Below are 14451 nucleotides of genomic sequence, written 5' to 3'. Positions count from 1 at the left end.
AAGATAACAGCTTTTACATAAAAACTGCCGATGATTTTCATATAATTAGTAAAAAGCAATTCGACAAATGTCAATTGATGTGCACTTTTTGTAACATCTGCATACATATGTATGAGTGTTCCTGCATAGACTATGCAATAAAATTAACCATATGCAAGCATATACATTTTGTTTGCTTAAACTTCAACAAATCAGAAGTGGAAGTGAACAGAAATGTACAAAAATTTGAAAACCCAGATATTGAGACTGAAGTGACAGCACTGCGTCAAAATGCCCCATCCTCTACCATCTGTGTTGCAGACAAAAAAAAGAAGCAACAGATCTGGCATTCCAAATAATTGAAAAATTACAAAGTGACCATTTAAACATTGATCAAATGGAACTGATAACCAAACATTTAAACGTGGCTGCTTCTGTAGGATCTTTTGAGCTGTGCAAAACCGTCAGCTGAGGAATTTATTATCAAATTGGAGGAAGATAAATTAATACCTTCAAACAAAAAAATTGAAAAACAAGCATTCTTCTCAACAAGGAAGAAAATGAAAGCTAAAACAATCCGTATGAAGAAACCAGATGCTGTTGAAAAACGTGTAATAGATAATACACTTCATTCTAAATTGTATGTTACAGGTGATGTTTCTAATGATCATATTTATACAAAAATTTAAATATATTGTTTGATATGCAAACTATTTTTTATTTTAGTTATAATTATTTTCACACAGGTAGTACAAAATATAAGTATACAAATTTTGTGCTCCATAGCTATGTTAAAGAACGATAAATTTTATTTTATTTAGTCTGCCACCCTAAGGTTTATATTCGAGGCATGTCATATCAAAATTAATAACAAACTTCAGTTTTTATTAAAATTGAGGTTTTCCTTCAATGATAAAATTGAGAAGCGATTGTGGGGTGTTCTATTTTAAGAAAGCTGCAGACACAATTATAAAATCTATAAATTCATTGTTTTTAAAATCAGTGAGTGCAAAAGGTTTTATATAGGGAAGAGTTCCAGATCTAACAAGATACTAGTAAAAGGGGAACCTGTTTATCGACAGGATATGATTGAATATAAATCACTCACAAAAAAGAATAGAAATATGGACCAGTACTGTCTTGGTATAATACCAAAGTACCTATAGTTTACAAGTAAAACAAGATAAAGCAGTTGATGTTAAAACATTGTTAGAACAATATTACAGCTTAAACTGGAAGAGTAATAAAGAATTAAGGTATTTTAAAATTTAAATTTAGTTCATAAATAATTTGTTTACTTTCAACAACAATAATTCAATTCAAGTTTATAATAATGTATTATATTCCTTATCTTCACTTATAAACGTATATTACGTTAAATATTTTAAATTATCTGGTGCAAAGTTAACAATCTCCATATGCTACTACAACAAAATAAACAATATTCGGCAGTTCATGGGTTCATATCAAACATCAAAGTCATCAATATCCACTAGATTAATGTGATTTTATTTCTTATTACTGAGAGTACAAGTTATTTATTCTCTTTTATTTATGAATGTAACAACTATGTACCTGTAGAAATAAATAGTTTAAAATTTCCAATTTTTATGCCAAAATCGTTTTTATAAATTTGCTCAGATTATTTTAGGTGGGAGATTGTCACTTTTGATGTCCTTGTCATTTCAAAAATGCACATGCGCAGTTGACGGATTGGGTCCCTGTAATGGACCGTGGAAGTGTGACGTCACAACTGTCAATTACTTTCCAAACAAAAGTTGAAATGCCCAATCTCAAGACTTTTTAATTTCTATAAAGTTAACATTTTGCGTCCTCTGCTGCTTTTTTTTTAAGTATAGTGTTTTTTACAATAATACCATCATAATTTAATGTTCTATTTATATGAAATATAGTTTAAAAGTTTAAATTAAAGACATTCTAACCTTACTTTATTGATACATGCATTTTATTGTTATTTTTATAAAACAACATGCTTTATTATTTACACAACCTTGTAAAATTATTGTAGTAATTATTAGAATAGTTAGATATTGCAAAAAGCGGAAAGATTCTGTAAAAAAAATGAAAAAATAACGAAAAATACAAATTATCCACACTAAACAAGGTTTGTTTGGAAAGTGAAACTGACAGATGTCAATAAAATATACGTCATCACTTCCACGGTCCATTAATCGCTCCTACGAACCATGATACTATGATTAAGAAGATAAGATATTGCGCATAAGTCGTGACGTAATTGGAGACTTGCACGTTCGTAATGTCAGTTTTTTGTATGTGTCAATAAATAATCTTTATTAAATAGTTTGGAGATATCCTTTTGTGTACGATTATTGTAATTATTAAACCTTTATTTAATATTATTATTTTGCTAATTAAATAATTTCATCACAGAATGCATAAAAATCCCATTTAACTTTAACAAGAATTCAAATCTGATCTCCACTGACGGCATGCGCGAACACGACCGATTTTGTGCTACGGGAAGATCCTATCTTGTTAGTCATAGTATCATGCTACGAACCGTAGATCGCACGTTATGAAAAAGAACAGAATGACAGTGACATATGGATCAAGATTTTAGTACCGTTCGCGTCATAAAAAACTGGTACAACTCTTATAACCAAAAATCGTGTTTTTTAAGTTGTGTACGTTGGTCTTGTCACATGTGTCATTCTAATTTCTAGGGCACCGTTGCCAGTTCAACGAAAATATTATATGAAACCAGCTAAAAACAGAGCTGTGCGACAGACCGCCAGTTTTGAGTGTACTAAAAACTAAAACATCGAACGTTCTCGATCAGTCAATCACATTAAATTTGTTTAAACATGCATCCTAAAAAATTCCCATATTACTTTTGTAATTTTCCATCATCTCAATTAAATACCCATACGTTGATTTGTGTCATTATAATTTATGAAAATATTTCGATTCAAAAATTATTATAGATAATCAGTCTAGACATAACTTTAAATTATTATAATAAAACATTACAGTCGGATATTAGATTGTAACTGTCACGTTTTGAAAAGCGTTTTTTCGCCCAGGATATTTTATAGTTTAAAATACGTAGAATAAAGTATATTTTTTTCACATTTATCGTTCTTAAACTAAATAATCAATTAATTTTGGTAGTTTGCCTGTTAGTAAACTTATTAACACAAAATACAGTTCGTGTTCGGTAGGCCATTGAAGTATAAAATTACAGTAGACGCATTCCAATGTTCCCTGTGCCAATACAGATCCTTCAAACATTTTGGATATTAACTCAACCCTATCTCTGGTTATTAAATTAATTAGATACGGTTTTTTGTTGTTAATGATAAAAATAATACCTATCTACATTACAATACAATTACAATAATACATTTTTGAACGTTATTTTTTTTATTTAGATTTAGTGCAATTCCGTTATCTGTGATGGCAACAACGAATTGATTCACGAACCATTGTGTCCAGTCTGAACACCGGTTTACATTGGGAAAAAAAAGTGTACCAGTTTTATATGACGGGAAGTGTACCACTAGGGAGCGGCCATGTCAGCGCTATTATTGCTTTTAAAATATGAAAGAGTAGGGCAACAAATGCAACTTTAGATATTTTTATATGTAGATGCCGCGTGGTCGTAGAATAGGATTAAATTTTTGCGTTTTATAACATTTTTTAAAGAAATTAATAATATTTTTACTTTTAATAAATGAATCTTTTTAGAAAAAATATTATGATTCAAATTTTTAATTGAAATATGTACAAATCTACAAATAATATAATTAAAACTCTCTTCTTATAAACTATAAATAAAATTAATTAAAAGTCAATCACTGGAAGATAAAGCTCAAAAAATTGTAAGGTGTTTCGATCAAAAAACAATTTCTGGTCTTGTTAGTACGCTAGAATTGCTTTTTAGCGCATACACCAAAGAATTATTTTTTAAAATTAGAAAATTCGAAATTGTGAAGTATAATTTTGGATTTTTTAATTAAAAAATAAATAAGTAAGTCTTAAATAACGCCTCACTAGAGCTCAACAAAGCAAGATAAGAAAAAGGCAAAAATGACTGCAGGGACATATACCATAGCAAATACTAAGAAATCCAAATCAACAACACCCGATGATAAAAAGAGACTTTGGGAGAATACCATCACCCCCATCGTAACAGAGTTGCTAAGAAACCAAGGTACTCTAACGAGCAGACTAGGTCATAAAGCACCCTGACAAAAGTATTCAGAATGGTGGTAGCACGCAGACACCATCCTGATACTCAACTAGATCCTGCTCAGGCTAATTTGACCATTAACAAACTGGAACAAGCACTTGATGAGGCTCCTATCTGAGGTCAAAATGAACTTCTGCAGTTCCATAAAACATTTTTAGGGACCCTGTGGGTGAACTGTGTTAACGAGTATATAAAAAAATGGACGACTGAACGACGACTAAATATAATTGTTCCAAATAATATGCACAAGCGCCCCATGGTCCTCACCCGCATCCCCGAAAAAAAAACTTGAATAAGAAACTATCAGGACTTGTCTAAAGAGGCAAAATCAAGACCTTAACACATAAGACTGGTTGGTAAAAAAATTGGGAAACATGTCAAGCAGACCTGGAATATTGTTTAGGTAAGAGTTGGGTAAGATTAAAGGGACGATAAGGCATACATTGAACGTAGATGTGACCGCCGTACAATTTCATTGTCATGTCAGCGCTTAACCCTTTAATCGGCAAAATAGATATCGGGGGTTTAACTTTCTGAAAATTTTGGTTTCGGGGTAATTTTGGTACGCGAAATACGAATGAAAAGTAAATTTCTCAATATCTTTATTGAGTTAGCCACAAAGTGAAAAAGAAGAATGTCGCCCATATGGCCGGTATATCGTTCTACAGGGAAAAATGAACTAGTGCTTTTTTGTTGCTTATAAAAACATTTAAATTTTTATTGATATAAATTTGGTGTTCACGCCTTTATCTAATTCAAGTTTATTTTATGCATTTTTACAATCCGGCAACATAGTAGCGTAGGAAGATATATTACGCCATATGTGAAGATAAGACGAGTCCCTAAAGGCACCCCAAAGACGACAGCACTCAAATACGAGACGAGATCGGTGATACAGCATTTAACGCGAGCGGACATAATACTTATTAGCATTCATATTATATGTATTGTGTAATTCAAAATAAAGTCAGTTTTGTTTTCGCACGGAGTTTGATTATTAACCAGCGGCACAAGCGAAGTGCATATCAAGCAAAGACACGTGGTAAAAAAATTAATAGATAATAACTAATAAATGAAATACACATTAACGACGGACGTGGTAGTCTTTCCAACAATTTTTGGCACCGGAATAACATAAATGCAGTTGACATTTCGGGCAGAAAGTGTGTGTCTCCGATTTCTTGCAGTATTTGCAGGACTTTTTACGGCCTGGAATCCATTCAGGAACATGATCTACTCCATCGTACCGTACGTCTTCAACAGGATGCGCCGCCTTTGTACCAGCATTAGTACTATTAGTAGGGAGCGGTGAGTTTGAAGGTCGACCAATGGGTCTTTTCTGAACAGAAGAGCACATACCTTGAGCAATTTTCACACGAATTTGGAATAGTCTCATATTTTTTTCTTGTGAAGCTTCTTCTTCTTCTCTGAAATCTGTTTTCTTGGCATCGTCATTATATGATCTGCGATACAAAATGAACGCATTTGTGACACCCATATCCAGAAGATGGTAAAAGATGCGTGTCATTGCATCCATTGTTTTAATGCGCAGTCCACTTCGTCCCATATGAGAGTCCATGAGGTCAACTCCACCCATATGCGAATTGTACTCACGAATTATTTGGGGGTAGTCAACATTAATGTATTCTTTTTTTTTTTTGTCGTAACGAGTCGTTTTTGCTATCTGTTTGTCTGAATTCAATTTCCGAAATGGTTTGACCCCAACGTAAGTTGAACAAAGTTTTACGTTCTTGGTGTCTTTCCAGAGGACAGTGGTAAGATCCACACCATATGCACAACCCATATACTCCACTGCCTAACCTCGTTCCGCGTCTTTGATTTCTCTATGTATCTGTATCAAGCGGAAGTTTACAATTGGGAATTCGATTTGCACGTATTGTCCCCAACCCAAAAATTCCACGAGCTCGTAAATAAACTAGAAGAGGCAAGGATGTGTAAAAATTGTCACAATATACAGAAATTTTGAAATTTGGAATTGTTTGTGACAACCGAATAACAACGTTGCTGGTAGCTCCGAGGTCTGGTGTTCCTGGCACGATGATGTTATCTCCAGCACCATTATATATCTCAAATTGGTACGAATATCCTGTGGTATCGCACAGTACAAACAACTTAATTCCCCATTTCTGGGGTTTGTTCGGCATGTACTGGCGTAAATGGTGCGCCATTTTTCTCGAACACATTTGCTCGTCAACACATAACCGCGCATTCTTTGGAACAGAATTGAAGCGTGCATTTAAAATATTAACAACTTTCCTGATTCTAAAAAGCGAATCATATCCAGGTTGTCCTTTTTGGATACGTTCTGCTTCATTGGCAAAACAAACATATTTTTTTATCCGCTCAAATTTCTTCAGTGGCATACACTAAGGAATTTGCCTAAATCCGAATTCTCCCCAGTGTGACTCCATATTGGGATAACGAAAAATGGACATGTACAATAGAATTCCCACGTATCGTCGAATCTGCACTGCATCAACGTTGAATTGTGTGTTTATGTCTTTCAAACGTGCGTTCCGATTGGTTTCACAAACAACCAGGTCGATCAGTTCATCAGTTAAAAAATAATAAAAATACTCCATTGGTGTCTTCAGATTTTTTTCAGTATAGGGCAATGTAGTGTTTCCTCGAAATGCGACTTCATTGACATGCAATTGCATTGACTTTTTTCGCCATACAATTTTTGTAAACTCAGCTGAATTTTTGTCGATCGCATCCAAGCCTGAAAACAGAAAGAGAAAAAATTAGTATTGCATTATGACTTTCCGTGTTTTATTAGCATACCTGTGCCAGTAAAGCCACCCGCTGATGGTACTATTTGCGGTCCCGTAGCTTCTACAGTTGGTAACGGGGATCTGGGTCTTTTCTTTGGTTTGAACTTAGTGGTTGTTGCTAGTTGTATGGAAGTTGATGCAATTGGTTAGTAGATAGACTACCTATATCTGAGCGCAACCCCTAAATCGCAACCCCTAAAATCGCAACCCCCGGTCGTAAGTTCCAAACGGCTTAACGTAGAATGACGTACGAGGGCTCGTTGGAAAGGGGATGAAAAATGGAGTTGAACGCAGTATGTGCCGTGCGCATCGGAGCATGCCAAAAGGTCATTACGTCATATCTTTGTTTCTATTGGTCCGATCGTGACGTATGAGGGCTCGTTGGAACGGGGAGGAGACGGGGACAAAAAAAACAAAGATGGCAGCATTGCCAAATGGGCGCTAGAATGTATCTTTGTTGCTATTGGCATGATTTTGACGTATGAGGTGTCAAATGAAAGCGTAGGTGACACATACACAGAAGCCATGTCAACGATCAGTATGAACATTCTTCTTTTTCTTCTTCTTCTTTTTTTCCGGACAATGCCTAATAGAGCGTGACATCCGACGTAGAACGTGACATTCGATGCAGAACGTGAAATGACGTGACATTCGACATAGAACGTGAAATGTCACGTGACATTCGACGTAGAACGTGACAGTTATGTGACATTCAACGCAAGACGTTGCTTGACATACATAGAGTAATGGAATTTAAATAAAACAACTACAGCAACACAAAACAATGTAATTTTTATTATTAAAAGAACTACCAATAAGAAGGAACACAATATTAACCTTTATTCGTATATAGTTACAATTTTGTTTAACAAAGTTTTTAATTGTTTTAATAGGCCGTCTTCAGGGCAGGGTATTCCAAAAAGTTCCCAGCTAAACGTTCCTGCTGCTACAACTCTACGTGTGTATTCGCTATACTTATAATAGGTATTGTTCTGGAAAAAGTAAATAAACCCATCCGTGTAGCGGAATGCTGATGTTATTTTATCTGGTAGTCCTGGGAAGAGATAATTTATTGGTCCACGGTTTAAGACATCTCCAACTTCGTTAAATTCAGTATAAGAATTATCATTGTATAATAAATACGTCTGACCGCTGTTTGTTTGAAACAAGGCATTTATGTTGGTTCTCGCAGGTATAGAAGGAAACATAAAACGTTTTTGAATTTTTAAATTGGGGAAAGATGCAGCGTAATACTGATTATTGCTTATAGTTACTAAGTGTCCCTCGGAATTCTGAAAAACATGTGAAACGTGCGTAGACCTCAACTCTTTGGGAAGATAATCGGTAATTAATTCAGGATATTTTGGAAGGCGCATCTCATTTAAATCAAACTTCCATAAATACGGGCCAGATCCAACGTACATTCGATAATTTGGAAATTGTGGAGATGTAGCTAGAAACATGAAATTGGGATACTGAATTAGACATATGTTTTTTATTGCAGGTGTTTTCGGCAAATATGCCCTGTTTGTTAGGGCAGGTGTTTTCGGTACATTGCTCCTGGTTTGCGAAATTATTCGCGCTTGCGTAACTGGTGTTGTTGATGTTGATGGTATGTAAGAGGGAACTGTTTTTGGTCCATATAGCATGCTCATTGCCTTTTTAGCATCTTCACCAAAATTTGGCACATCTTGGTGATACCAAGCATAAATAATAGACGAATCACTAGTACTATGTTCCAGTCCGAGAGAATGACCAATTTCATGCATTAGGACAGCCAAAAAATTGACTTCACCATCAGGAGCTCTGCCATATCCTACATACCACCGTTCATTAGCATCAAGATGAATTAACAACTGAACCTCTTACAGAAATAAACAATTATCTGAAAACTACACATCAATTGGATAAGCATGAAGACACTAGCGACAATTATCAGAAAACTGTACATCAATCGGAGAAGCATGAAGACACTAGCGACCATCAAAACAATACACAGCAGAAGGATGAAGAGAGATCCGAACACCTTCAAAAATATTGGCATCATTCGACAGATATCGACCGAAGTTATGGGCCGCAGTATGTTTGGACAACTAATAAATGGGTAATGGGCGATAAGGAGATAAAATTTACTCCTAAACATATATGGGTTAACAATAATCAGTATAAAGCTACTAATGGATTATATAATTTAATATTTTATAAGAAACCACAAGACTTTACGCCAAACGAGTGCATTAACTATAAAAAAATATTAGAAGTCACAGGTATTCATCGAGATTCCCGAGGATATTTGAGACATCAAGCGTTCCCAGAAAAATTCAAGAAAATTATCAAACCCATGTATGTTGAGAAAGAAAGAAGAAGAAGAAAACCCTCGTCAAGACATTGTTTATCAACTAAAAACACGGGACGGGTAACGAAAAGTTCAAATAAAAACATTGAAGGGAAAACAACAAAGCAGTATTTGGAAAGCAGCAAAGCCGAAAACGAGTCAAAAACAAATCAGAGACCAAGTTCTGAAAGGGGACAGCTGTACGAGGAATTGAACAAAATATGGACCCTCTATAACGAAAATAAGGATCCAAAAGACAAAAAGTAAACGCAAAGACAATGCCAAAATGGCATTACGTCATCTCTCCGTTGTTATGGGTCAGATCGTGACGTGCGAGGTATCGATGAAAAGGGGTAACCAATACGTTAACACAAAAACAAACGCAAAAGACATTGCCAAAACGACACTAAGATGTAACGTCCAAACGGCTCAACGTACAACAATGTGTAAGGTATCGGTGGAAAGGGAAGGCTGTAACGAATATGTTAAGATAAAAATAAAGCGCAAAGGCATTGTCAAAACGGCACTAAGCTTGTAACGTTCAAATGAATCAACGTACAACAATGTGCAAGGTATTGATGGAAAGAGGAAGTGGTAATGAATATGCTAAGATAAAAAGCAAACTTAAAAATATTGCCAAAAGGATACTAAGCTTGAAACGTCTAAACAACTCAACGTACACCAACATGCAAGGTATCGATGGATACGAGAAGTGGTAATGAATGTGTTAAAATAAAAAAAAAACGCAAAGACAATGCCAAAACGGCACTAAGCTTAAAACGTCTAAACAACTCAACGTACGAAAACGTGCAAGGTATCGATGGAAAGGGGAGGTGGTAATGAATATGTTAAGAGAATAGCAAACGTAAAGACACTGCCAAAAGAACATTAAACTTAAAACGTCTAAACAGCTTAACGTACGACAACGTACAAGGTATCGATGGAAAGTGGCGGTGAGAACGAATATGTTAAGATAAAAATCAAACGTAAAGACATTGCCAAAGGACGCTAAGTTTGTAACGCCCAAACAACTCAAAGTACGACAACGTGCAAGGTATCGATGGAAAGGGGAGGCGGTAATGATTGTGTTAAGATAAAAATCAAACGAAAACACATTGCTAAAAGGACACTAAGCTTAAAACGTCAGAACAACTCAACGTACGACAACGTGCAAGATATTGATGGAAAGGGTAGGTGATTATGAATGTGTTAAAATAAAAAAACGCAAAGACAATGACAAAACTGCAGTAAGCTTGAAACGTCCAAACGGCTCAACGTGCAAGGTATTGATGGATAAGGGAGGTTGTAACGAATATGTTAAGATAAAAATAAAGCGCAAAGACATTGCCAAAAGGACACTAAGCTTGAAACGGCTGAACAACTTAACGTACGACAACGTGCAAGGTATCGATGGAAAGGGGAGGTGAGAACGAATATGTTAAGATAAAAAGTAAACGCAAAGCCAATGCCAAAACGGTACTAAGCTTGAAACGTTTGAACAACTCGACGTACGACAACGTGGAAGGTATCGATAGAAAGGGGTGGTGAGAACGAATATGTTAAGATAAAAATAAAACGCAACGACATTGACAAAAGTACATTAAGTTTGAAATGTCTAAACAACTCAACGTACGGCAATGTGCAAGGTATCGATGGAAAGGGTAGGTGTTATTAAGTATGTTAAGATAAAAAGCAAACGCAAAAACAATGCCAAAATGGCAATAAGCTTGAAACGTCTAAACAACTCAACGTACGACAACGTGGAAGGTATCGATAGAAAGTGGAGGTGGTAATGAATATGTTAGGTAAAAATCAAACGTAAAGATATTGTCAAAAAGACACTAAGCTTAAAACATCTAAACAACTTAACGTGCGACAACATGAAAAGTTTCGATGAAAAGGGGAAGTGGTAATGAATACGTTAACACAAAAAACAAAGATGACGGTATTGTCAAAAGGACACTAAGCTTGTAAGTCTAAACGGCTCAACGTACAATAGCGTGCAAGATATCGATAGAAAGGGGGGTGGTCACGAACATGCTAAAACAAAACATAAATGCATAAACAGTGCCAAAACGGCACTACAGCAAATCTCTGTTGTTATTAATTAAACACGTTAACTGAAAGAGAAGCGATATTTAATACGTAAACACAAAAAACAAAAGACAAAGACATTGTCAAAACGGCACTATATAGGATCTTTGTTGCTACTAATCGGATATAGAAAATAATAATCAAAGCAGTCTACATGCAAACATTAAAAAACATCGAAAATCATGAGCGGCAACACGTAATAAAAATATTTTAAAAAACATAAAAAATCATGAAAGGCAACACGCAAAAAGTAATAAACACATACAGCCAAAAAATAATATTCACAAGCAGTACACATCAAAGAAAATACGGTTAAAATACATACTTAATTATGCAAACGAGACATGAACCTGTAAATTAACAACAAAGAATTGTAAAAACGTAGCGAGTACATACCCAGACAGGCGTAATCTTTGGAAAAAAAAAAACGAGAGACAACCGAACAAAAATTTGTGAAATATGCTCAAATACAACAAAACTATGTTAAATACTGTCAAAATAAATACCTGCAAAGAAAAATGAACAAAATTTGGTGTAAACAATGGTAAAATATAATAAACTATGTAAATTACAGTCAAAAAAACAGTCTACAAAGAAAGAAGAAGCAACAAAAAATAACAAAAAACATAACAGAAGATGTACTAATGTGTACAACACGTAAAAAAGTAATAAACACGTACTAATGAAGTAATAAAACACTTATCGATGGATAGGAACTAATGATCAAAGCAGTCGACATACAATAAAAAATACATTTAAAAAACATCAAACTTATAAGAGGCGACACGCAAAAAGTAATAAACACCAATCGATTAATAGGAAATAATGATCAAAGCAGGTGACATGCAATGAAAATACATTAAATAATATCAAAATTATAAGAGGAAACATACAAAACAGTAATAAACACCTATCCGTCGGAAAGGTAATAAAATACAGTTAATACAATAAAAATTGAATTATGCTAAAAACGAGACATGAGACAGACAATTAGCGACAAATGGCAAAGAACATCAAAAAACGTTTACAAATACCTGAATACATATCCGATAGATGTAATCTTTGGAAAAACGAGACAAAAAGACGGAACTTCTGTGAAATATGTTAAAATACAATAAAACTATGTAAAATACAGTTAAAAAATAATTACCTACGAAGAAATAAACGAAAAAATATATATAACGAACAAACATATCTTAAAACAGAAGAGGTGCTAATATGTAAAACAAGAAGGGTTACAACCTCACGGCAAATATACCGTCTCAAAAAAAAGCAAAGGGCAAGCCACCTAAACACAATAACAATAAAATGAAACATTAAAAATCATATTCCTAGCAGCCGTAAAAAGAAATAATGCATAAAGTCGACGAAATATCGTTAAAAATACATTAAAAACATCAAAAAACATACACACAAAATGTAAAAAAATGGAAAAAGCAATCTAGCATTTATCCTGTAATCGTAGCAATAAAAACATCAAAAAGGACAAGAGGTGTTATACATAAACAAAAATTACTTGTCACCATCCGACGGCAAAAGAAATTAGTGCATAAGTCGTCGAAATACAGTGAAAACACAGAAATATCTACCAAAATACTGCTAAGGGTAAAGATAAAAACAGTGCCAAAATACTAGAGTAGAACTAGACGTTCTTTGGAAAAAATGAGACAACCGAACCAAAATCTGTGAACTATGCTCAAATACAATAAACTTATGTAAACTGCTGTCGCAAATAAAGAACTGCAAAGAAATAAACAAATATACAGGGGTGATATAAAAAACTACATGTAAATTATTGTCAAAAATTAACACCTGCAAGGAAAAGAAGCAAAATCTAAAGTGAAAAAAAAAATGCTGAAATATAATAAAAATATTTAAAATACAGTCACAAAACACTATTTGCGAAAACACTCACACTACGGCTGCAGAAGCTTGGATATTGTCTATGTACAGAACACATCGACCCCAGTGTTCTCAGAAAATAACACAGAAACAGTAGACACACTAACAGTGGATGTATGTTGCAGTGACTCTGTCACTGTAGTGTCACACGCCGTTTGTACCGTTAAATATCACAGAATACTAGCGGTGTGTAACAATATAGTTTCTGAAGGATACGACGTTTAATTTTGATGACTGAACACTTACATACTGATTTGAAAACTGTACAACCAACTGCTTCCAGCCCATGCATTGATAACAAAAAACCGATAACTTGAAAAAACACATAAACATGTTTACTATTTTGGCGAATTTTCTAGGCTGGGATTATGAACAAATAATGGATCACACAATATTCTTTTAATCTAAATCAAAAATAGTCTCAATACAAGCAAAAATAGGAGTGTATAAAATAATAATTCGTCCCACAATAACGTATGGAAGCGAGACATGGACTCTGAACCAGCGGGAAACGGCAAAATTACTGGTACTGGAAAGAAAGATACTGCGGACTATCTATGGGCCTTGCAGAGAAGAGACAACAGGAGAATGGAGAAGAAGACACAATGATGAATTCCAGACAGTTTGTGGAGATGAAAATATAGTACGCTACATTAAAGTAAACCGAATAAGATGAGCGGGCTATGTACTAAGATCGAGTGACGAAAGACTCCTGAATGCCACATGGTTTTGTGTGCCTCTGCATGTCTCTGCGTACCTCTGTCTACGTATCACAGATGGCTCTGTGTGTCTCTGCGTCGAATATCACATCATTCATGTCATTTCACGTGACATTTCACGTGAAATGTCACGTCCTGCGGCGAATGTCACGTGATTCATGTAAACGTCAAATGTCACGTTATAAACGTCACATTTTTACGTGAAGACGTCACGCGTCACGTCAAAACGTCACGCATCACGTCAAAAACGTCACGTTTTAAAGTCAACACGTCAACAATTTATTAGGTTAGGTCGGGTCGCTTCGCGGCACTACCTAACCTAATAAATTAACCATCGCTCAACCGTCGCTAACTTTACTCAAGAGACGAAAAGACGCTTTACTCTCATGTTAT

Source organism: Diabrotica undecimpunctata, chromosome 7 (genome assembly GCF_040954645.1).
Source record: "Diabrotica undecimpunctata isolate CICGRU chromosome 7, icDiaUnde3, whole genome shotgun sequence".
NCBI classification, from domain to species: Eukaryota; Metazoa; Arthropoda; class Insecta; order Coleoptera; family Chrysomelidae; genus Diabrotica; species Diabrotica undecimpunctata.
Note: the sequence above shows the minus strand (reverse complement) of the source record.